General features: G+C 41.2%; 1 long non-coding RNA gene across 1 annotated transcript in view; it reads left to right on the top strand.

Moving 5' to 3' along the window:
- LOC110074082 (uncharacterized) overlaps positions 1-20,515 on the top strand; it is a 64,819-nt gene extending 44,304 nt beyond the window's left edge. Inside the window, exon 4 of the long non-coding RNA XR_013543589.1 lies at positions 470-20,515. This is a non-coding gene — a long non-coding RNA (uncharacterized LOC110074082). The remainder of the gene's footprint in view (positions 1-469) is intronic.
- The last annotated feature ends 5,037 nt before the right edge of the window (positions 20,516-25,552 follow it).

The following is a 25,552-nucleotide window of genomic DNA, read 5'->3' as shown; positions in this document are numbered from 1 at the left end:
AAAATCTTCTCCAGGAAACCAGGCACTGGTCTCCTGGGAACAGATGATGGTAGAAGAACTTCTGTGGGACAACTCAACAGATAGCTGTGCAGAGAGTTTGATCTGGGGCTTAAGTTGGAATCTGCAGCAAAGGCTCATGGTCATTTTCAGTAGCGTCATAGTGGCACACTTTGATTTCTAGAGGTTTCTGCTTTTAATCCCAGTGGTTTCAGGAGATCTATGCCCAAGGCTTAGTTCCCAGCAGCTACAGCTATGAAAATCAGTGACAGGAAAAACCTCTGCCCATTGGTGTCCAATGCCTTCTCCCCAAATCTTACACTTCTTTGTGATTGGGTGAATTAAAAGAAAAAGAAGCCTGCCATCTTATTTAAGGGTGAATTAAAAATCTGGAGCAGTTCCTCTCTTTTAGCGGGAAATGACAACTGAGTCTCTTTTTCAACATTAACAGGTTTATTTGGTTTAACATTAGGTGAATCAACAATAACTTCTACTGGTTCAAACAAACCGATATCGGGTAACTGTCCATTCTGTGAGGATAACAATTCTGACTGAGAACTGACAGGATTCATTAAGGGGCTGGGCCAAAACGTTCCCGATTGGTGGGCTTCCTCATCGGAGCACTCGACCACGCAAATTGTCCCACAACAAGAATGTCTTGCCCAATCTCCCTCCGGTGGTGGGTGGTTGAAGGAAGAGTCCGGACGAATCATGTTCCTCAAGGGATCTTGTCCCCATGGAAAAATAACGACTATCCATTCTAACGGATCCACCGATGTCCCCCTCTCCTTAGATGTATCCGGATCAGGTAGCAGTCCTCCTAACTTTAAATTAGGGAAGTCCTCTAACAACCCTCACATTCTATCATACTCCAATTGTTTTCTCTTTCCCCCCTTTTCTCTTCCTCCCTTCCTTTCTCCTGTCATCTGTATACTGAATTGTCTCCTCCCGCCTTCCTCTCCTGTTTCCTCCCACAGGGGTAAAATTAACTCCTCCCCTCTTTCTCCTTCTCTCTCTTCCACCAGAGAAATCTCAATCTTTTCCCTCTTTCGCTTAAATTCCTTTTCTTTCTCCTCCTCTACATTCAGCTCTTCACTTTCTATTGTCTTCCCTGCTTTTATTTCTTCTTTCCTTTCAGGCATATCTAGTTGAGGGGATGGCTCATTCTGTTCTTTTTCTCTACAACGCCTTCACATTCAGTTTATGCAGACAGATGCACATCCAGCTAGTCAGCAGGATGTTTAAAGTGATATTTTAGAGTGCTTTTATTGGGAGTCCAGCTGCCAGAATCTGACTCTGCATTGTTCTGGATGAGAACTTCTCTGGGCCAGGAGGCATAGCTATTTCCCTCCCACCTCTATTAAAAATACTCTCTGCAGATCAAGATAAAGAAATTGTTTGTAAGCTCCAGTTGCTTAAAAATTTGGAAACCTATCTGCAGTATCTCCATTGACTAATACAAGAGTTTTGGCAGTAGCCAATCAACTATTTAAGTTGTATAATGGTTAACAAAGAAACACAGTAATAAACTGATGGGAGACTGGAGTGGAGATTAAACTGCCATAATGCCTCCTCCTTCTTTTTCCCCATGAGTAATCCACCACCATTAATCTGTATGGCAGTGCTATGAATGAGTGATCTCTAAAATGTCCTGACTTCAACAGCCCTGTCAGTCTCTTGTAAACTCAAGCCTGTTACTTCCTTTAAAGAGTCAATAAATCTCATATTTGTTCTTCCTCTTTTCCTGCTGCCTTCCACGTTTCCCAGCATTATTGTCTCTTCTAGAGAATCCTGCCTTCTTGTGTGCCTCAGTTTCAACATTTTTGCCTCTATGGAGAATCCAGGCTTGATTTGATCTAGAACCCACTTGTTTGTCTTTCTGGCAGTCCAGGGTATCTGCAAAGCTCTCCTCCAGCATCATATTTCAAATTAATCAATTTTTTCCTGTTTATTTACACATCCATCCATAGTAATCGGGAGTAAAATAATATTGATGGTCTTAGTCTTGGTCTCCAGTGACACATCCTTGCATTTGATGATCTTTTCTAATTTCTTCATTGATGCCCTTTCAAGTCTCAGTCTTCTGATTCTTGGCTGGGGTCTCCATTTAGATTGATGGTTGAACCAAGGTAAACAAAATCTATTTCAGTTTCTTCATTTTCAGCATTGAAGTTGTGTAGTTCTGTAGTCATGATTTTTGTCTTCTTAACATTCAACTGCAGTCCTTTATGGCAATTTCTTCTTTCACTTTCACCAAAAGTCATTTCACATTATTGTTGCTTTCCGCTAGTAATATAATATTATCTGCATATCTTCAATTACTGATACTTCTTCCACCAATTTTCACTCCTCCTTCATCTGAATCTAGTTTGGTTTTCCAAATGATATAGTCTGCATACAAATTGAACAGACAGAGATAAAATGCACCGTTGTCTGACAACTTTTCCTCTTGAAAACCATCCTGTCCTTCTATATTCTGTTCTAACAGAATGGAATCTTTCCCTCCAGATCCCTCATTTCTTGTGTCTACAATTTTGTATTGTAAACCTGAGAGCAGGGACTATCATATGCCACACATTTTCTCAGCCACTCTGGAAGCCTTTTTAGTTAAAAGAGCAGGGTGTGAATGCATTGAATGGATGGATGGATGGATGGACTTCTAAATGCTATAAGAGTAGCGATCATGCCAGAAAACATCCAATAATATTCTCAGGTACTCTTGTTTTTTCATCTGGTTTCCCCTTTGGTCCTTCTTTTTAAATATCCTTCACTCTTTATAAATAACTTTTGGAGTTTTGTTATGCTTCTTGTCTTCTGCATTGGTGCTGTCAAGTTCCATGTTCTTAGGAGTTTCCTCCCATTCTTTGCAGGCTTCAAAATATCTTTGAAAGTGACTTTCTTGCAATTAGAGCAGAATCCTGCTGCTCTGTTGTGCTGGTTCCCAAGATCAGTTGGATCCGCCATGAAATGGAAAACTAAGAGCCTTCATAATCTTGTTCCTGTCAGATATAATGCTAAACCACAGTTTTGCTCAATGGAAACACACCAACCTGTGCCTTGATGATAAACACCCCCTCTCCCTGCCCTCTCCTCTTTCATGCAAGACAGAAGAATAAATTGGAAGCATCTCCAATTCAGTTTGAATTACCCACATCTCCTACATCTGAAACGGGCTATATTTATAAACCTTTGTTTGTTTGACCTCAGTTTAAATGCAGTGGGCGAAGTGTGGCCAGGGATCTGCAAGTGTTCCCCTCACAACTCTTTTTGTACCCCATGGCCTGATCAGACTTTCCCTTTCCATGCCAAAAATTGGTTATACCTTGCAAAAATATGTGAATGTCTTCTTCTAGAAGCCTCCAGAAGCAGTGATTCACCTTCTGAACAGATCACAGATCCTCTCTGTAGTGTTTAAAAACCAAAATACTTATTTTGCAAAAATTGAGGAAGATTTCTGACCAGTTCTGCTTTCTTTCTTTCTTGGCTTTGATTCAGACAAACCAAGTTGCTTTGCTTTGATTCGACAAACCACCTTAACGACAACTCATAGTCAGCCTAAATCTAAACATAGATGCTTCCATTTTCCCCTTGCACTTGTCCCAAAACAGGAGAAAGTGGAGTATGTGAGCCAAAGGTGCATTTGGTTTAATTCACATTAAGCTAAGCTTTTAACATTATGCCTGAAGTGGCTAACTGTATTCTTACTAGTGCTTGGGAAAAAAATCTATTTCTCGGACTACGAGTCCCCAAAATCCCAGCCATGCCACCTGTGGGATTCTGGTATTTGTAATTCAGGAAAAAGGACCCTTTCTCAAGCTCTATTTCCATTCAGTTTTCCAGTTACAGAATGTTGTTCAAGCTCTATGTTCTCAACTTAAGATATTTTAAATTAAATCAATTGCTTATAACCTGTAGTGTTAATTAAGATTTTCTTCCTGAATAGGCAAATTTTATTCTCTTGGTAAATATTGTTGATTATTTTTTGGAATAATGTATTGGAATTGGAATAATGTAAAGTCACAAGCCATTAAACACCAGAAAATGGATATCAAGCTACTGAGGCTGCCGTTTCACCACTCTGCACTTCTTTTTTGTAAGAGGATACAGGAAACAAAAACTGTCAGCCCAACATAAAAAGGGGTCACTTCCCCATATGTAATCATCCCTGTGGTCAATACTTATATTACACCTGTCCTAAATAAACTATAAAAATATTTTTTGTGCATTTTTTCTTAATAGTTTCCAGAAAGTTGTCTGGTATGAAAGAGTCTGTGCGATTCCCATCCTATCATAGTGCAGCTGGAGTTTCAAAATGGATCACTCTTTCAGCTTGTGAGTCACCAGTTACAAGCTGGTGCATTATACTGGACACATACCAACGAGGTCAGAGGTGATATAAAGGCATTATTACATCACAGTCATGACCTTTGTGTAAAAGACCAGATGGACAGAATTAGAAACTTATGTCTGTAGAAGGAGTAGAGAAAAGGCACTTTGCTGCATCCTTTTCTTTAGAACGTATTGGATTAAATGGGACGGTGGCATTTCTCTCCAGTCATGAAAAATGCAAAGAGTGTTTTAACTATGGATGAATGACTCAACAGGCGTATCTCATCTGCCCTTATAAGCAAAATCTAATACTGTGTGGGCAAGGGCAGATATGCACTGACATACGAATGCATGTGAATGCATGGATATGGAGACAGAGACAGAGATGGTAAGGTTGACTACATGGGTGTAGATATGGGCTGATTTGCTCCTAAAGAAGGAGGTGAGGCTCCATCTTGGCTGGAGTGAACAAGATCCACTTTTTATAAGTGATGCAGTACATTTTTTCTGCCCTAATACAGTCTTAATCCCCCCCCCTCTTCCTCTGCCTCTCTGCTGAGGAACAGAGGGAACGTTTAATTTGCCAGTATTTTGAAATGGCTCTTTAATTAAGACACTTCATGATTTCAAAAATCCCCACTGGGAGAAGCAAAACCAAATCTGTTCATTGATTGATTGATTGATTGATTTACCACCCCACTAGTGCAATGCACTACTCTGGGCTGTTAACAAACTAAAGATGAAAGCAATAACAAACAATAATTCAAAATAATTTAAAAAATCAACATATCAAAAAAAACAAAAGCAGAAGGCACAGCATTTCATGATGGTGGGCAATGGTGAAAATACCATACGAGATTGCTGTCAAACACATTTCTAAAGAGCACCATCTTTGTCAGCCTCTTAAAAGTAGGCTGGAGGGGGCCAGATGCAGCTTGACCAGGAGTTTATTTGAAAGGGTGGGTGCCATAGCCAAAAAGGCCTGATTTCCTGTTGATGTTTTCCTGGCCTCCTCCTGCGTGGCCACCTGTAGGAGCATTGCCTGGATGGTGTGGGTAGATGTTATTGGGGAAAGACACTCCACCCATTCCACTCCACACCATGGAGAGCTTTGTAGGTAAGCACCTTGAATTTGACCAGGATGCAACAGGGAACCAGTGCAGGAGGGTTAGGACTGGGGTGATGTGATCAAATGTACAGTACTCACACTCACCACCAGTCTGGCAGCTGCATTCTAGACCTGTTGCAGTCTCGGTCAAGCCCCACTTGAGCTCTGATATGCCATTTGGTTGTGAGGATTGCATCAAGTGTCATATTGCACCAGCCTGCCCCCAAAAGAGCCCGTGTAAATAACCCCTAATGTTTCTGATTGAGTTGCTGCTCAGATGGTCTTAGGGTAGGACTGAACACTTTCTTAGAATGGAAAATAGTAGAAAGAGAAAAATTGGAGAACAGTTTTTACCATATATCAGATCTGTAGGCTTGCAAAGTCCCAGATATATTATTGACTGACACAGGACATTCACAACAGAAACGAATCTGCTCCAAGTGTATAGTCTCTAAAGTCCTTAAATAAAATATTAAGATACAAAAACATAGCATCATTGCATGGATTCACCCATCCAGTGCCCCTCCTGCACAAGTATAGTGAAATTCTACTACCTAAACCAAAATTAGGATGAGGAGAACCATGTATGTTACCTGAAAAGGGAAGATGGGATATAAATAAAATAAAATAAGCAAACAAGAAACTTGACGTTCATCTGGAGAGCCTTTTCGAATAGGCTGTACTGGAAGGTTTGATATCAGTTTGCCCACGCCATTTGAGCAGTTTTGAGTACAGGCTCAGATGGCAGGCTCAGATGGCAGGTTAAGAGATGGCTGAGTGTGTGATAACTTGTTAAGAAAGATGGCTGAGGGTATCTGCTTACCATCTGTTTAAACATGCTCATTTGTTAAGTTAACCCCTATATTCAAGACAGCATTAACTAGTGTCTTTACAGGCACAATAGGCTGCCTGTACTAGCATTTCAACACACTACACTGCAGGGGTTGACTAATAAACATTAAAATCACACTCTTTATTATGTGTTAGTCTGCTACATAGATGGGTCTCCCCATCCCCCCAAAAGCACAGCTGTATTCCAGAGAATATAGAACATCAAATAGAGGCACGACAGAAAAGTTGCTTAATTAGCTTCAAACAAATTATTTTCTTGTACGTTGTTAGCAATTACTCTTCAAACACATTGAATGAAAATATAGCTGTTAAGAAGATAATACATACACAGGCATGTGGTGTTTGTACAGATGAGAAAAATGCATTTTATTATGATTAGTGGATCCCAAAATCGTTCTTTCCAAACACTAGAGCTTCTTTAAGCAAGGCAAAATGTATGTGTTATGTGCAAGGAGAGGATTTCTATGACATGTCATATTGTTTTCTGCAGCCTATATTTGAGCTTATGGGTGGGTTTGAACATGTTTATGAGTAATCTGGCGAGATAGGCCAGATTAATCATAAACATGTTTGGACTTCCTTATGGGTTCAAATGTAGGTTGCATGGAAAATATGAAATGTCATAGAAATCCTCTCCCTTGTTACGTGTGATCAAGTCATTTACAAGTTGTGGTGGCCCTGCTAGGGTTCTTTGACTATGTTAACTCTTTAAAAGGTAGATTTACTAGTGCGACCTGCCAGGGAGTTTACTTGTTTGAGGAGACATTTCAACCCATGTCTCCTGAGCCCTTGTCCATCACTGACTTTCAGATAGAATTGTTTAGTCATCGTGTCGAACTCTTTGTGACCTCATGGACCAAAGCACGCCAGGCCTTCCTGTCTTCCACTGCCTGAGTTGAGTTAAATTCATGTTGGTTGCTTCGATGACACTGTCCAGCCATCTCATCCTCTGTCGTCCTCTTCTTCTCCTGCCTTCACACTTTCCCAACATCAGCATCTTTTCCAGGGAGTCTTCTCTTTTCATGAGATGGCCAAAGTATTGGAGCCTCAGCTTCAGGATCTGTCCTTCCAGTGAGCACTCAGGGTTGATTTCCTTTAGAATTGATAGGTTTCTTCTCCTTGCAGTCCAGGGGACTCTCAAGAGCCTCCTCCAACACCACAATTAAAAAGCATCAATTCTTCGGTGGTCAGCTTTCTTTATGGTCCAGTTCTCACTTCCATACATCACTACAGGGAAAACCATAGCTTTGGCTATTCGGACTTTTGTTGGCAAGGTGATGTCTCTGCTTTTTAAGATGCTATCGAGGTTTGTCATCGCTTTCCTCCCAAGAAGCAGGCGTCTTTTAATTTCCGGGCTGCTGTCACCATCTGCAGTGATCATGGAGCCCAAGAAAGTGAAATCTGTCACCGCCTCTATATCTTCCCCTTCTATTTGCCAGGAGGTGATGGAACCAGTGGCCATGATCTTAGTTTTTTTGATGTTGAGCTTCAGACCATTTTTTGCACTCTCGTCTTTCACCCTCATTACAAGGTTCCTTAATTCCTCCTCGCTTTCTGCCATCAGAGTGGTATCATCTGCATATCTGAGGTTGTTGATATTTCTTCCAGCAATCTTAATTCCGGCTTGGGATTCCTCCAGTCTGGCCTTTCCCATGGTGTATTCTGCATATAAGTTAAATAAGCAGGGGGACAATATACAGCCTTGTTGTACTGCTTTCCCAATTTTGAACCAATCAGTGTTTCCATATCCAGTTCTAACTGTTGCATCCTGTCCCACATATAGGTTTCTCAGGAGATAGATAAGGTGATCAGGTACTCCCATTTCTTTAAGGACTTGCCATAGTTTGCTGTGGTCCACACAGTCAAAGGCTTTTGCATAGTCAATAAAGCAGAAGTAGATGTTTTTCTGGAACTCTCTGGCTTTCTCTGTAATCCAGCGCATGTTAGCAATTTGGTCCCTAGTTCCTCTGCCCATTCGAAATCCAGCTTGTACTTCTGGGAGTTCTTGGTCCACATACTGCTGAAGCCTGCCTTGGAGGATTTTGAGCATAACCTTGCTAGTGCGTGAAAGAAGTGCAATTGTACGGTAGTTGGAGCATTCTTTGGCACTGCCCTTCTTTGGGATTGGGATGTAGACTGATCTTTTCCAATCCTCTGGCCACTGTTGAGTTTTCCAAACTTGCTGGCATATTGAGTGTAGCACCTTAACAGCGTCATCTTTTAAGATTTTAAATAGTTCCACTGGGATGCCATCACCTCCACTGGCCTTGTTGTTAGACAAGCTTTCTAAGGCCCACTTGACTTCATTCTCCAGGATGTCTGGCTCTAGGTCAGCAACCACACTATCTGGGTTGTCCGGGATATCCAAATCTTTCTGGTATAGTTCCTCTGTGTTCAGATAGAATAGTCAAGTTCAATTCTATATGTTCTTCTCTTGCTCCTATAATGTGAGGGAACACCAGCAATCAGATTACTGGTTGTTGTGGGTGTTTCGGTCTCTTTCGCCGTGTTCTGAAGGTTGTTCTTCCTAACGTTTTGCCAGTCTGTGTGGCCAGCATCTTCAGAGGACAGCAATCTATGCTCTTCAGACACCAATGAGAATATGACAGAGTAAAACTTCCTGAAAGACTTGTACAAAATTATTAGGACAGGAGAAAAGCTAGATATGTAACATATGTGTACTCCCAACCCAGTGAGGTTGAACAGGTATATTTTTCACCTTAAATATCATACTTCCCAATCACATATCAATTATTTTGTCATAGGAGAACATCCGTAGAGAATATAATATTTTAAGGGATCAAAAGAAAATAACTACAGAAATCCTTGAGTAATGAGGAAGCCACCGTCCTGTGTGAGAGAAGGGATGGGTGGGTACTTGCTCTTTTTTGCCCATGCTCTTCACCCAATAAACAATATAAAGATGCAGTTCTATTGCTACTTTGACCCCAATGAGTTTTGCCACTTAAGTGGGCATGTCTAAAACACTCTTAAGATCTACATGTGATTCTTGTATATAGAATTGTGCTCAATATGTGTGCACATAAATACAGGCATTTCACAGCAGAATATGTAGGTTTGAAGTGTTGAGCTCCTGTGCTTAAGCATGTCAGCCTCTAAAGCAGGGATGGGCAGCCTGGATGGATCTGGGAGTCTCTTTTCTGCCCCAAGGATCTTTTGGGGGCTATACAAGCCTTTAAAAATGATTTTAAATACCACAACCCTCCCTTCCTCTCTTTAAAATTAAACTCAGTAGAATAGGTAGGCAGAGCAGTCCTAGAGCTTGGAAAAGTTATGCATCTTATCTTCAGACATAGATGAGAAACCACTGGAAAAAACTGAATATGTAAAAATGACATTAACATGGCAGATATGCTCCCTGGAAACACTAAATAATTCCAAGTAGGGCCTAAGCACGAGATGCCGCCCACGTGCTATGCAGACGCAAAATGGAGCCACCTGCAGAGGCCAAGCTAGGAGTCTACCTGTCATCATGCAAACAAGCCCCAGTGATTTAAAAAAAACAACAACCAAGAAATCTGGCCGTGGTATGAAGCAAGGAGATTCTGTAAGGCAGCCTGCATGTCAGGTGTCATGAGTTTGCTGGCTCAGCAGTGGCTGATTATCCCGAAGGGTACAAAACATCCTCCCTTGCTCCCAGTGGAAGAAAGACATAAAACCAAGGCATAAAACCAAGCAGACTATAAAAGCAAGCAGCTACAACAAGCAAGGGAATACAGCAATGCTGTTTGCTAAAGCAGGCAGAAACACACACCTATATGCAGGAAGTGGCAGCTTCAATCCCACAAAAGGTTTCTGTATCAAAACCATGGTGGTGGCTGTGTCTGATGCCATCCCTTCAGGGGCGATATCTGAACACATGGCACATTCTGCTCATCTTCTCTTTTCTCCTGCTGTCTGCTCTTGGTTCCTCACAGAGCTCTGGGAAATCCTTGTTCTGGACTTCAGCTCCCAGAGTCCCCCAGACAGCACAACCACTAGGAGGTTCAAGGAGCTGTAGTCCAAAAGATCTTGGCTCCTTTGGATGGCAGAATGAATGTATTCTTAAACACTGAAAAGACCCTAGTAGGGTTTTCAAGGTATGTGAGACATTTAAAAAGATCTTTTACCAGTGCCCTCCCTTAGCGAGCCTCCATGGTTGAGCAGGGCTTTGAACCCAGGTCTCCTGAATCATAGTCTTATCACTCTAGCCACTATGCCACACTGCCTGCCTGGCCAGAATGGATTACTTTGGACTACACAGAGAGGCAGGCAAGACCCTGTTGGGCAATGCTTAACCTGACTTTTCTTCCTTCTCTCCAGGTATCACTCAGTAACCATACCTGAACAAGCTTGGTGATGTGAGATGCCAAATTACTCTTGGCAGGTGCTAGCAGGAAAACATCTGAATCTAACAGTCTGTTTATGTTTACTAAAGTATTAAATGGTAAGGAAATGAAATTAGTGGACTAGATGCACAAGAAATCAAGAAATCAATTCCTATACTGGCAATCCTAAACTAAATTCTATGCAGTACAAGCTATAAGAGTAGATGGCAGATACCATGGCCCTCTCATTGTAATTTTGTGTAGTATCCTGCATTGATTAAGGTGGATGAAGAGAGACTATTGAAAACTTTTGCCAGGTTTTATGCAAAATTATTTAATATCAACTAGTTTTGCCGGTGACTTAGGGATGCAGGCAGGTAAGATATGCCCAAGGAACAGAGCAGTTAAGACCAGTGTTGACCTAGGGGGAAAAGGTGAGACGTTGGCAAGGTGGGGCAACCGCCATCCTGCCAGATTGGTTTCTGTGGCTGAGATGTGTCTGGTTAGATTGTAAGAAATGCAAACTACAGTTCTAGCCAAGATAGCAGAAGTTAAAAGAATAGGGAGTCGGCATCCTTCAGTCTCAAGAAACTATGGTAGCGTGCTCTGAATAGAGGTATTGGAACAGTGTCTAGTGTGGCTGAGAAGGCCAATTCGAGAGTGACAATCTCTTCAACACTGAAGACAAATACAGTCTGTCCCCTGTCCAGCTCCCTGATTTTGCTGGTTTTGGGACAGCCTCTTTGCCTTGGCCTGCTGAACAAGTGTCTCTTCAAGATGGGGGAGGCCATGATGCCACCACCTGCCTCCAGGCGGAACGCTCAGATGTCAATATTGACTTAATGGCACACAGTTATTAATCATAATTAATTGAACAGGGGATGGTCAATCTAGTTTGAAAGGGAACAAAGGCACACCTACCCCTAGTGCACTAGTCCAACCATCTCAAGGAAAAAGCATTTTCCATTTCACCCACCATCTTGGAAGGTCCAGGGAGGAAGAACAGGAGAGAGAAAAAACATCATCCCTAGACTGATATCTGTACAGGAACAAAGTGTCTCCCACCTGTGATGGCTTTCGAGAAATAACACTTCAGAAGTGAAGTGAGGAGGGAGCCAAAATACCTACTCATTGGTATAGCACAGATACCAAGCCTTTGTCTCTCCTGCAGGTGGGTGAATTGCAGTGGCTGCTCTTTTCCTGGAGTGGTCATAGTGCATGCAGGACACATTCTATTATTAAGGCGAGTTTTAACAAGAGACATTAAGGCACCAAGTGCATTTTTGTAAAGCATACTTTTTGTGAGCATGTGTTGGCTGCACCAATACACCAAGCACCCTTACTATAAACAGCATAAGGTGCAATAGGCCTAACACCAATTTTGATAGAGATTATATATCACACAGAGCTAGGACACGTTACTTCCTTGCCACTCCCACAATCTTTCAGGCAGCATGGCCAGCAGACGGCTTGCTTGTGGAATTTCCTTCATGCTTCTTGTTCTGTGACTACATGATTGGCACAATGTGGTCCAGAATTTTTATGCTGGTCTTAGAGAGAAGGAAGCTGGATCTACAAGATGTCAAAACTAGTAAAACTTGGTTTTCCGTAAACAAATGGAACACTGTCAAGGGTTTTCTGAAACACTGCTAACAGGAAATCAGTGTTAGGAATGCTGCCTTGGGCCTGGAATTCTCTTGTTAAATAAAGAGGTCTTCCCTCATTAATAGCCTTTGTCAGGCAAATTTCTTGTTAATGGCCAGGAAACTTTATGAAAACTAAACTGCTGATTTGGAATGTGAAAGACATTATCTTGGGAAGGTGATCCTGCATGACTGTAAAGGGGCTGTTATAGGATTTCTGTGTAAAAGGTAATAACAGGAACATTTTGAAAATAAGGAGGCAGAAATGAAAAAGAAGTGTCAAAATCTAGATGGCAGCATAACTTTATTAAGCCAACTCAGAAGTCACAAGACAGCATGCAACATATCCTAAATATGGATTTTGGTGTCATTAGTTTGACTGGATGGCACATAGCAACAACATGGCCACATGGGCTTTTCCTGTGAACTAAAGAAATTTCAATTTGAGACATGAAGCTGAAAACCAAAAGCTCCTTTGGGCTGTTGGATACTCTCTGTGTGGATGGCCAAGCAGATGGATCCGTTGCTTCCAGAGACGCTTCAGCTACCTCTTTCTACTAACTCTCTTTGTATATTTCTTAGGAAACAATACATTAGAAAACAGTACCGTTCACCACCAAGTCAAACCTATACAAATGCTACCCTGGAACTTCTCAGCACTTGGGGAAGCTGGTAGCATCCCATAGTATTTAGCCACAGAACCTCTGAAATTCTAAGTGTGTGATTGATTGCCATATTTTATTTTTGATGTAAACAGATACACTTTTTGTGTGTGTGGCTGAAATGCTGTTGTCTGTGGGGTGGAAAAGCATGGTCTGGATAAATAAGTGTTGAAAGGTGGGCTGAAGCAAGATGATGAAGAGAGTGGTAGATAATGACATTTATGGTGGTTATGAAGGGAGAGAGGAAGCCAATTGAGAGACCTAAGGAAAAGCCTGACATGGATAATGAAGCGGACATGGTATAATCTTGACAGCAGGGTATTGAAAATGATACATACAATTTTCAGATTCTTTGCTTTCTCTATAAACAACCTTATATCATTCAGCTGAAGAAATCAAATTGTGACTAACTTGAAAAAAAAATCTTCACAGCCTTTGACACTAGCTGGTTGTCAGATTTTAATGGCCATTTCAGGGAGGCTGAAACACTGCAATTTATTTGGCCATTCGGCTGATTGTTAAGCTACTTTTGTGATAGTGGGCTTTGTATTTTAATGTGAGATCTAACAATGCAGAGCTAAGGATGCTTAAGGTAGTCCTTAAATTCCAATGCAGAATAGAACAGTGAAGGTAAGGCATGGAAAACCAAATAAAATAGGAATGGGGGGGGGAGGAAATGAACAGCCAGAATGTGCTTTGACCTCTTTTTTTTGGGGGGGGGATGTCTCTTCTGAGCTAATTATCATTTTCCTTAGCCATTCATGTGCCTGGATTCCTTAACAATACCAGCTGCAGAGAAAGGGTTTAAGATATAAAGGATGTCTTATTCTTAAAGATACTTGGTACTCTTTACCACAGAATAGCCCATTCCATCTTAAAGGGCAAGCACAGAGTGCCATACAACCCCCCCACCCCACTTCCCTTTGCTGCCTTCCTCCTCCTCCTTTCCTTTTAGCTTTTCAAGAGCAAACCAATTGAAACTAACTTTACTTTTTGAATTCCTCTTTGAGATCTTCTGCTGGAATTCATACTCATTATAATGGGTTAATTTATTAATCCACTAAGCTCCAAGGCGGACAGTGTCTGCTGAGCATCTGCAGTAGGTATTGTGGTACAGACAAAACTAAAGGCAACAGAAATTAAATGAACTCAGATGAAGCTGCATTGTAGCAGTTGTTTCCATGAAGCAAAATGTGTATTATGCTCTTGACTTGATCAAGGACTAGAATCCCTTCATTTTTCAAAACAAGTGTTCCAGTTAAGGTGGGCAGCTCCCAGGGACCCAAATCTGACCATGGAAGATATAATTGTGACAAATAACAAATAAAATAAATAAGTCAAGGTTCAGAATTTTTTTTCGGTTTCACTATAGACCAAAGGGATATGATATTCAAGGATGGCTATTCAGAAAGTTTTGGGATCAATTCAAGAGATGTTATCCCAAAATTTAGGACTTAAATGAACAGGATTCAGAACAATATAATGGGTTAAGAATGTCTTGTAGGGCTGTGCTTGGATTTTGATGCATCTTGAATTCTGCGTTGGATCAAGCTGATTTAGACAGATTTAGGTGGCGTCCAAATTAAAGTGAGGTTCTTCATAATGGGCCAAATCCAAATATTATACTTCTGAAGTTCTGTTAACAATTTGGATCTGGAGAGACATAGATAATACTGTCTTCAAAAACTGATGTTTTCTCCTGAGCTCTCCAGATAAAGAAAGCAACAGGTTAGAGAGGGGGAATGGGAGGAGAGTGTGGTTTTGTGACTGGCAGCTGTAGGCGAGAAAACAGACATCATAAAACATGTTAGCGTTGGTGAACCATGATTCAGGAAGGCGTTTATGTTTGAGAAATCATACTTCAGTGGAATCCCATGCTTATATCCTGAAGACCAATTACAAAATGAAGCAAGCTATTTTGAAAATTGTGTGAGGTAAGAAAAGCTCATGCTATGCACTCATAAACATTCAATAGTTAAGGAATTCACTCTATTAATGACATCTGTTTCTTTCCCTAGTTTCTAACCACACTTTTACCAAAGCTTCTCAGTTCCTGTTGAAGCAATAATATTCAGTTGAAACAATAATATTCAGGACCATTTTAGTGCTCAGTTTTCTTCCCAAAGGAAGAATTTTTGAGGAACATTTGTGTTCTCTGTGGAGCATTAGAAAGAATACAATTGGGTGCATGCCAGTCAAATGTTAGCTGTTGAAGTCTATCTACCTTTGTCTACATATGATCCATATCCATTATCTAGCCCTATTCTATCGCACTTTCTGTGACTGAGGGTGTAATCAGATTGGGAAAGGATTAAATCTTACTGCATCAAGGAAAGAGTTGCTTTGACAAGAGCAATCTTCTTTTTGGGACCCTTCTGTCCCTTGGGAATCACTCCAGTCTAGCTACCAAAAAGAGTAAAAGAAAAGAATAAACACATAGAATAATGTAGTTGAAAGGGGCTTATAAGGCCAATGAGTCCAATCCCTGCTCAATACAGGAATCCAAATCAAAGCAGATGTGACAGATGGCTGTCTAACTTCCCCTTGAGTGCCTCCAGTGCAAAGTAAATGGCTCCATTGTCATACTGCTCTAACAGTTAGGAAGACTTTCCTAACATTCAACTGAAATTTGGCTTCTTGAATCTTGAGTCCATAACTTCTCCTTCACTCTGGATGGTTGAGAATATATTCAGCCCCACCTCTGTATGACATCTTTTCAAGCATTTGCTATCATGTCTCTCCTCATTCTTCTTTTCTCAATGCTAAACATACCCAATTCTTTCAGTTTTAACTCATAGGAACTGGTTTACAGTCACCTGATCATTCTTGTTGCCCTCCTATGAATGTCTTCCAATTTGTTGACATCATTCTAAAAATACAGTGTTCAGAACTGGACACAGTAGTACTCAAGATGAGGCCTGTTGTTATTTAGTTGTTAAGTCGTGTCCAACTCTTCATGACACCATGGATCAGAACACACTAGGCCCTCCTGTCTTCTGTGAAACTTCTCATAAAAGTCATTAAGAAAAACGTTGAAGAGCATCAGGTCTAGGGCTGAGTCTTGTGGTACCCTAGTTGTTACCTCTCCAAATTTGAGAAGGAGCCATTGATAAATGCTCTATGTGTACAATTCTGTAACCAACTATGTATCCACCTGACAGTTTTTCTATCCAGCCCACATCTCATTAGCCTTCTGAACCAAATATCATGGGACACTTTGTCAAAAGCTTTGCTGAAATAAAGATCTATTATGTCTACAGCATTCCCACCATCCACCAGGAGGTTACCAAATTAAAAAAATGAGATAAAGTTAATCTGGCAGGATTTGTTCTTGGCAAATCTGAGTTGGCTTCTAATTATTACTGTATGGTTTTCAAGGTGCTTGCAGAGTGACTGCTTTATAATTTACTCCAGTATTTTTCCTGAGATTGATGTCAGGCCGACTAGTTTGTGATTCACTGTTTCCTCCTTTTGCCCTTTTTGAAGATAAGGACAATATTAGCCCTCCTCTAATCATCTGGCACCTCACATATCCTCCATGAGTTCAAGAAAATAATGGATAGTGGTTCAGAGAGTTCTTCAGCCAGTTCATTCAGAACTCTTGGATGCAGTTCATCAGGCCTTGGAGACCTGACATTGTTTAAAATAATGTATTCCTTGACCAAATATCCAGCTTGGGCACAAAGTGAGGTTGGATGAAGCACTCTTGCCTGTATATCATGTGGTGCTAGGAAATAGCTTGCAACAGACCATGCCACAAGCAGTCCAAAATGGAAGCTGTTTCTCAGAATGATTAGATCTTTAGGTGCTGATTGAGCAGGAACCAATCCAGTTTTTAAAAGCTTCTTATTCAATTCATCGCCTTAGTTCTGTCCTTAAAGTTCTAACATTTCACAGGTTTGTTGCTAATAGATATATCATGACTTATTCCATTTTCCAACAATTTACAAAAAAAGGAGTGGTGTAAATATTGGCATCAAGGGGAGGCAAATCACTTCCCTCCACAAAATATCTGAACATGTTGAATATTAAATATCTTCCACCAAAGGAACTGCAGCTACTCCTTTGAAGTTTTGCAGTTTTTAAAACCAAGGATGCCTCATGATGTATGTCTCTTTCATAAAAACTGTCACCAGAATGCATAGGGGGTTAAGCACATCCATTAAGCTGTAAAATGTGCTTTGTACTAAAACTGTCTGCACCTGTTAATCTGAAACATGGCCATCTTGACCCTTCAGAAGGCAGGACTATCCCAGAAAATGTCACTTACTTCAGACAAACTGAGAGGAGCAGGAAGGGGAGCATTACTGTTTGTTGATTTCCAATTATTATCCATGAAAAGGGCAAAATTTCTCCCAGTTCTGCCTTGATAGAAAAAAAAATTGGCAATTGACTTAAAAGAAGAAGAAGAAAAGTTTGGAGAATGTCACACACGCGCATACACACACACATCCTGCATCTATTTGTCTAAAACCTGGAAGATCTAATCTCCCTCCTAAGGGCATATTGCACCTGAAAAGTTCAGCCAGTGTGGACAAATAGAAAATTAGTTTCTTTGTTGATTTCCAATGATAGTCTTAAAGCAGTGGCACAATTTCAAGCATCACTATGCCGTTTCAGTCTGCAGCCAGACTGGCTCTGAGCAACAGCAACAGCAGTAGCAATAGCACTAGAGCAGTAGCACAGTATGACAGCAGCATCATTTGTATTTGGAAGAGGCCTGATCTTGGAGGAGGAGACACGGTATGATCCGGTAGGTCCTCGCCCTGATCTTGTGGAAAAGCTGATGCCCCCTGTTCCGGTCTCACTTCTTCCCTGCTGGAAGGAGCCCTGTGGGGACTTTAGGTAAATCAGACCATTCTGATTTTGTAGCAGTCTGTATTAGCTGCAGGACTTCTTTGGTTGTGTGCCACACAATAAACTTATTTTGCTTGCTTGCTTTGTTTGTGTGTTTCCCCCTCTAGATGTGGGGGGAAGAGGGAACCACTTTTGGAAAGAACATGAGCCTTTAGATCAATGATGCTAATAGCACCTTTGGATATTATAGGAAGCAGCACTAATGGATCACACACCAGCCTATCACACTTCATACCTATCCAGCTTTTGCAAACACATTTGTAAAAAAATACTATGGAATGATAATGTTAGAGGTTGTTCTGTTTTCATATACTTATCTTAATAATGGTAGTAGATTAGCACTAACTTGGAAATGCTCGTGACCAAAGGTTCTCTGCCTAGTGCCAAGTGAAAGAACTGCCAAAACTCCTAGAGGAGGTAATTTTAAAGAAACAAGAGGTTCTTGGTCACACTTTGCCACAGTTGATCCCAGTGTAAGCCTTGTGTCATCTGGATGGTGGGCCAAAATACCAGCATTATCAGTACAGATAAAATGCAACAGATGCTCTACTTGGATGATCCTAAAGAAAGAGAGTCACCTCTCTCCTTTCATGAATCCTTACTTTGCTACTTAAAAAGTGATTTTTATTTTAACCAGTGATAGATCAGTGGTTGTTTACAAATAAAACTGCATGCATTATTTTGTGGGCATGATGTTTTTATTTTGTCCTCCACTTGCGATACTACATCAGAAAGGCAGGTCTGCCATGCATTCAGCTATCTGTCAGCAATTCTGGTAAAGTATAAAGGCACCTTCAGATGTCTTCTTCTCTGCAATGTTGCATCTGTGAACACTGAGAATGCAAGAGAAAAAAGGACAGCCTTTACAAAACCATTCTAGTCAACATGGTTGTTTCATTCAATTTATTGACACAGGAAATTAAAAGAAAGAAAAACACAACTTGTACTGTTCCAGGTGCAAAATTCATTGCCTAAGAATCATTGCAGGAATGAAAAACACTGGATGGAATCACATAAGAAGATGAGAGGAGACAGATAACTGTGAAAATTATACCGCATCATAAGGATGGGAAAGGCCTTGTTCTTTCCTTTGTTTTCTTCACTGCCTCTTGTTCTGTCCAGAGGAACCCTAAGACATTTCCTGGCCTAAGTATGTGCACATCTCCTTCTGCTCCTTCTCCTCCTTTCCAAAATCCTTTAAATTCTCCTAAAGAATTCTGGGATGTAAAGTCTACAGACACAGCTGTTTACATCTATTGCCCAATGGCAAGTTCTGATTGTTCTTATTGTCACAAAATTTGTATCTAAAATAAGGGCATCTACCTACAAAAGACCTTGTGAGGTGGGGGCTCAGGCCTGCCTTAGCTCCCTGTGATCTTGATCAAAGAGAAAGGAGTTATTTCCATGACAAATTTCCTTCTCCTTGGTCTGTCCCTTTCTTTACTTTTAGTATGTGTCTCACTTACCTTTTCCTCAATTATATGATTAACAGTTTTGACAGAACTTGGGAAAGTTACCTTTTTTGGACTTCAGTTGCCAAAACCCCTCAGGCAACATGGCCATTAGCCATCCTGGATGGAGACTCCTGGGACAATCAGACACACCACACCCATCCACAACCATGCCCGATAACTTTTCCACACCTTGGTCTTTACATATAAGTAGGCTAGTAATCCCAAGGAGGGGTTCACAGAGTCTGAGACAAGAGGACAGAGGTGGGCAAGAAATGAAAGTCCCCCAAGAGTGTCTTCCTTCTCTTCTGATAGGCCCTGCTTTCCTTGCATCTGTTCTCTGAGCATTTCAACTTCCCCTCCTCACAGTCATCAACTTCATTCTTTCTTTAAAGGCATCAGCAAGATTGGGGTGCACTCTGAAGTCCAACAAACTCCCACACACATAAATACAAACTTTTCCAATTGGTTGCAAAGGAGTGGCAAGATAATGGCAAATACAAGAAGTGAAAGCAAGGGGGTGTTTCTGGGCACAGATGGCCCAGTGTGTTTTCATCCAAAACATGGAAGGCATTCAAGATTTCAGCAAGCGTAGGTAGATTCTTGTCCCTTCCCATTTTGAATGCTACTAATAAATGAGAGGAGAAAAAACTGTGTGAATACCATACAGAATGCAATGCAAACCTACACACCTAAAAATGTAAACTCACTCAGATGGGGACACTGCGAGAAAAGCCTAAGTTGCACAATTGAATAGCTATAAATACAGTAAATAACAGCAGAAAATGAGCGGTAATTAACTTGCAATAAACCTTTTTAACCACTTAGGGGCAGCGTTAACGTAGAGTTAACATGGAAAGAAAGAAAGAAAGAAAGAAAGAAAGAAAGAAAGAAAGAAAGAAAGAAAGAAAGAAAGAAAGAAAGAAAGAAAGAAAGAAAGAAAGAAAGAAAGAAAAGAAAGCTCACAAAAATAATACCCTGCTTCATCATCTACCTTAATTAAATATATTCCTGAATATTCATAGTGGAACAAGCATTAAGACACTGACAAGCTGAATGGTATCATCTATCAAATTCAGAAATGATAAGAACAGGAGAACCTCCCTGGCTACCACTGTAAAGCTCTTCCTTCTTACTCATGTACACATATACCACATCTATGAACAGAATGCCTGGCAGTTTCCCGCTCCTCTGTCTGCATCACATAGCATAGGTTCTAACTCAAGGGTAAATCTTCAAAAAGAAGAGAGACAAACTTTAGAAGTAAACAATAAGGGGAAATAAAAAATAGTCTTCCTGGAAATTATTCCTGCATAAAATATTTAGGAAGTGTTCCAGAAAGTCTCCTTCGCTGAAAAGTACAAAACAGCAAAAACCTACAAATACTGACAGTGGGACTGAGTATTCTTGCATTTGAAATGAAATGCATGTTTGCCTCATTAAATATTTCTTCTTCTTCTTTTAAGGCAGGAAAAGAAGACCAGGAAGTGACTGTGAAAAACATGGGGCCAAAGTCTATAATGTTGTAGTAGTTTAGTCCTGTCTCTTTGTGACCCCATGGAACAGAGCATGCCAGGCCCTTCCACTGCCTCCTGGAGTTGGGGCAAATTCACGTTGGTATCTTCAATGACACTGTCCAACCATCTCATCCTCTGTCGTCCCCTTCTCCTCCTGCCTTCACACTTTCCTAACATCAACGTCTTTTCCAGGGAGTCTTCTCTTCTCATCAGATGGCCAAAGTATTGGAGCCTCAGCTTCAGGATCTGTCCTTCCAGTGAGCACTCAGGGTTGATTTCCTTTAGAATGGATAGGTTTGTTCTCTTTGCAGTCCAGGGGACTCTCAAGAGTCTCCTCCAGCACCACAGTTCAAAAGCATCAGTTCTTCGGCGGTCAGCTTTCTTTATGGTCCAGCTCTCACTTCCATACATCACTACAGGAAAAACCATAGCTTTGACTATTCCGACTTTTGTTGGCAAGGTGATGTCTTTGCTTTTGAAGATGCTGTTGAGGTTTGTCATCGCTTTCCAGGCGTCTTTTAATTTCGTGGCTGCTGTAGTGGCAGCCATTTATTGTTTTAAAACTGTGACATAATCCAGATCATGTTTCTGAGGTTTAAGCTTGCTACTAGATTGTCTTTCACGAGCAGAAGGACAGTAAGGGAACATTGCCAATTGTATGTTTATTCTTGCTTGTTTATTGTAAGAGAAAGAGTTATTTTATGCATCTCTAGACAGATGTAACTCCTTGGGAACAACAGTACGTATTAGCACCATTGACATAAAAGGTGTTTGACAAAGGACAGGCTTTATGAGTCTCAACCACAAAGTAAAACAAACAAACAAACAAAAACAGAGAACAGAGGAAGGGGTAAACAGAGAAAAAATAGTTTAATTCTTCACTACAATAGGGCTGTATATTGTCCCCCTGCTTATTTAACTTATATGCAGAATACATCATGCGAAAGTCTGGACTGGAGGAATCCCAAGCTGGAATTAAAATTGCCGGAAGAAATATCAACAACCTCCGATATGCAGATGATACCACTCTGATGGCAGAAAGTGAGGAGGAATTAAGGAACCTTGTAATGAGGGTGTAAGAGGAGAGTGCAAAAAACGGTCTGAAGCTCAACATCAAAAAACCTAAGATCATGCCCACTGGCCCCATCGCCTCCTGGCGAATAGAAGGGGAAGATATGGAGGCAGTGACAGGTTTCACTTTCTTGGGCTCCATGATCACTGCAGATGGTGACAGCAGCCACGAAATTAAAAGACACCTGCTTCTTGGGAGGAAAGCGATGACAAACCTAGACAGCATCTTAAAAAGAAGAGACATCACCTTGCCAACAAAAGTCCAAATAGTCAAAGCTATGGTTTTCCCTGTAGTGATGTTCGGAAGCGAGAGCTAGACCATAAAGAAAGCTGACCACCGAAGAATTGATGCTTTTGAATTGTGGTGTTGGAGGAGGCTCTTGATGTTAGGAAAGTTTGAAGGCAAGAGGACAAGGGGATGACAGAGGACGAGATGGTTGGACAGTGTCATTGAAGCAACCAACATGAAATTGACCCAACTCCGGGAGGCAATGGAAGACAGGAGGGCCTGGCATGCTCTGGTCCATGGGGTCACGAAGGGTCGGACACGACTAAACGACTAAACAACAACACAATAGGACACTGCAAGCATGGAATTAGTCCTCAGGCTTCCTAGAAAATGTGAAGTTTAAACAGAGCTTGGAAAAGTTCCCTTTTTTGACCATAGTCAAAAAGTGGAGGTTGGTCCATTACCACCACAGGTTCAGGCTATCCACATCAACCCATACCTTCCTCCCTCCCTCATTTCCTACGCTGCATAGTGCCTCCCCACTTGCTTGCATGGATGTGTGTTGGTGAATATGTCACTCTGAAAGAACACTTGTCTATAAACACTCACTTCTGCCCCAGACATGGCTTTGTGCACCATTGGCTGCTGGGTCTCCCATTCCACCACCAGTCACAAAAGGTACCAGCCACTGGTAGTTACAGATCCTGGATTCCTACAGACAGCATGGCTAAGTATTGTTGTCCAAACAAAACAAAACAAATGACAACAATAACAAGAATAAAGCATTGAGAAGAATAACAGCTCTTTGCTCTTTCTGGAGGAAGGGAAAAAAATTCCCCTGTAAATCCACACAGCAGATTATGTTCAGTCATAAGCCCCGTTTACCGTCTTGGCCCCAAAGCAATAACATATACAGTACAAGGTGTTCCTTCTCATTCTTGCTTGTTTCAACTTCAATGTTTTGCACCATTCTGGATAATTCAACCCTAGAGGTTTAGTACAGTTAACTGGAGTCACAGAGGTTAAGGCACCCTGTACCATACCATATCTTTAACCCCAAATGCATGCTATTTGATTTTAAATCTAGCGTGTAATACGCTCTGCATATCACATGTTGCTATTGTGTGTGTTCGCCTTGCCCTGTCTGTCTCTTGCTGGCAGCTGCCATTGCGAAACAAAAGGCAGCTGCCAGTTTGAATGAACGTCTCTCTCTTTCTCTGAAGCGGATGCAGCACCACTCCACTGACTGGGTGGCAGCAACGGAGGAGGTTGGAGAGGTACACAATGGCCCTGGGAAGCATGAGCTTGTCATGGCTGAGAGAAACTACAGCATGCTTGAGGCCTGCTTGCCTGTTTTAAGCCACAAAACCTGGCTCAGAGCTGCACTGGGAAAGAAGCCACGGTTGCCGTGCCAACAGGCTGACTCTTGCTGGCTCTTTGGTGGTAGCGGTGGCGGTGGTGGTAACAGTCCATTTGGTTGCTGCTCTTGGCAAAGGTGATGCTTTATGAAGGAGAGACTTGGCTGGGTGCCCTGAGGCACAGAGTCAGCTGTGCACAAAACGGTGCTTGTTGGTTGGCTGCAGGGCTTTCTAAATCAACTTAAAAATCGGAATGGAAGGGTATAGCACTTGAGGCAGCTTTTGAGATGCCATAACTGCTTGTATTCAAATAAAGCAGTTACAGTTCCAGGAGAAATAAAAGCCAAGAAAGAAAGGCCACTCCAAATCCAAGTCTCGATATTTCCAGTCACAGCTGAGATGGCAGAACAATTCACAAAATAAGATATGACTCACTCAGCACAAAGTGCCAGCAGGTAAAAATAGATCCAAAATCCCTTAAAATTAGGAACAGCAACAAATTCTCCATATAAGGAATACAGCAAGCAAATAATTTTTTCATCCATTTGCTCAATACATTCATTGTTGGTTCTCTTCAGGTAACCAGTGATCAGTGTTGAATGCATTGAGTAAATGAATTTTTGCAACATCAGTTTAAATTAGAAGATATATATTTAGAATTTAACTGAAAATGGAAACACTGAGCCAGCTGAAACTTGGGAGTTTCTGGAGAAGATTCCACTGCAAGTGATGCATTTGGAATTCCTCTGCAGGTGAATAATTGCTGTGTTTTTGTTTTTGTTTTTTTATTTTGAAAAATGGCCACAATAGATCTTCCAATTTATTACTTCATCCTCTACTTGAAGAGACTTCAAACTGTGATGAAAAGGATGGATGCATGTAACTGTTGATAATCTAGATATTTAAAACTCTGGGCCAAGCTATAGATGACAGATAATGTTTCTATTATCTGAAGAAGTGATTCCCAAAAGCTTGCCAGAAGCAAAAGGAATTCCTAAAGTCCTGATAGTAGCAGCAGGAGATTTTCACATCTCCAGTATTTTGCAAATGAGTTTCCTTTGTCTTGAGGTGGGCTATTAGGAGGTGAGCATAGGATTTGCTTGCAAGTATGATTGATGAGATGGTTGGACAGTGTCCAACATGAATTTGACACAACTCCGGGAGGCAGTGCAAGATAGGAGAGCCTGGCGTGCTCTGGTCCATGGGGTCACGAAGAGTCGGACACGACTAAACGACGACGATGATTGATCAATCGGAAAGATCAATCGGAAAGAACTGCATACCTCTGAAACACCTGATAGATTTCATCTTCAAATGACAGGCTTCCTATGAGGTCCTCTGCAAATTCTACCTTTAGTAGGGTTGGGATCAGAAAGCCTTGTACAGAGAGGTCCTAGGGCTGCATATCCATTCTTGGACCTTGGAAGCCCATACCTGTTACTGTGACTAGGAAGGGTTTTATTGAAAAACCCCATTGCATCCTCTAATGATCATTTTAAAAATGTTCTTTTAAAAATGGGGAGACATGGTGGTCTAGGGTGGTTGGGAACCCCTCAAAGCATGTCAGAAATGCCACAGGGAACAATGGAATGTTTTGAGCTAAGAAAATAATTTGAGAGTGACGTGGCTGGGGGCATGAACAACATGTTACCCACCCTTGGTCTAGGTAAATCAGACATTTGTCTTCATGGACTGCAGAAACAATTCAGGTTGCTATGTCTTTGTATTGTTTTTGTCCTTCCTCCAACCTCCAGCCCAGAAGATACTTTCATAATTTTGGGAGCAGACAATGGGATGACATGGAGGGAGGGAGGCAGTCACAAGAATAATTGGCACGTCCTTTGTTTAGAGTTTGGAATGGAACTTTACAACTATGATTACAAGGGATGATGCTGGAAACCACGCCTTCCAGCTGACTTTACAGCCCAACTCCAAATTCACCTCATGCCATCAGATTTAACATGGACTATGCCATGAATTCTGAAGACTCTAACCTGAATTTTTTTTTTTTTTGCATTATCCATGAAGGAGTGGTGACCAGCCTGAAAAAGTGAGATTTACTCATGAAAGCTTGCAATTTGTATGATTTTTAAGTGGCTCAATAAAAGTGTCATCTTACTCTTGCATTTGTGTAATTCAGATTAAGAATA

Source organism: Pogona vitticeps, chromosome 3 (genome assembly GCF_051106095.1).
Source record: "Pogona vitticeps strain Pit_001003342236 chromosome 3, PviZW2.1, whole genome shotgun sequence".
Classification (NCBI taxonomy): domain Eukaryota; kingdom Metazoa; phylum Chordata; class Lepidosauria; order Squamata; family Agamidae; genus Pogona; species Pogona vitticeps.
This window is presented reverse-complemented; position numbering and strand designations above follow the sequence as displayed.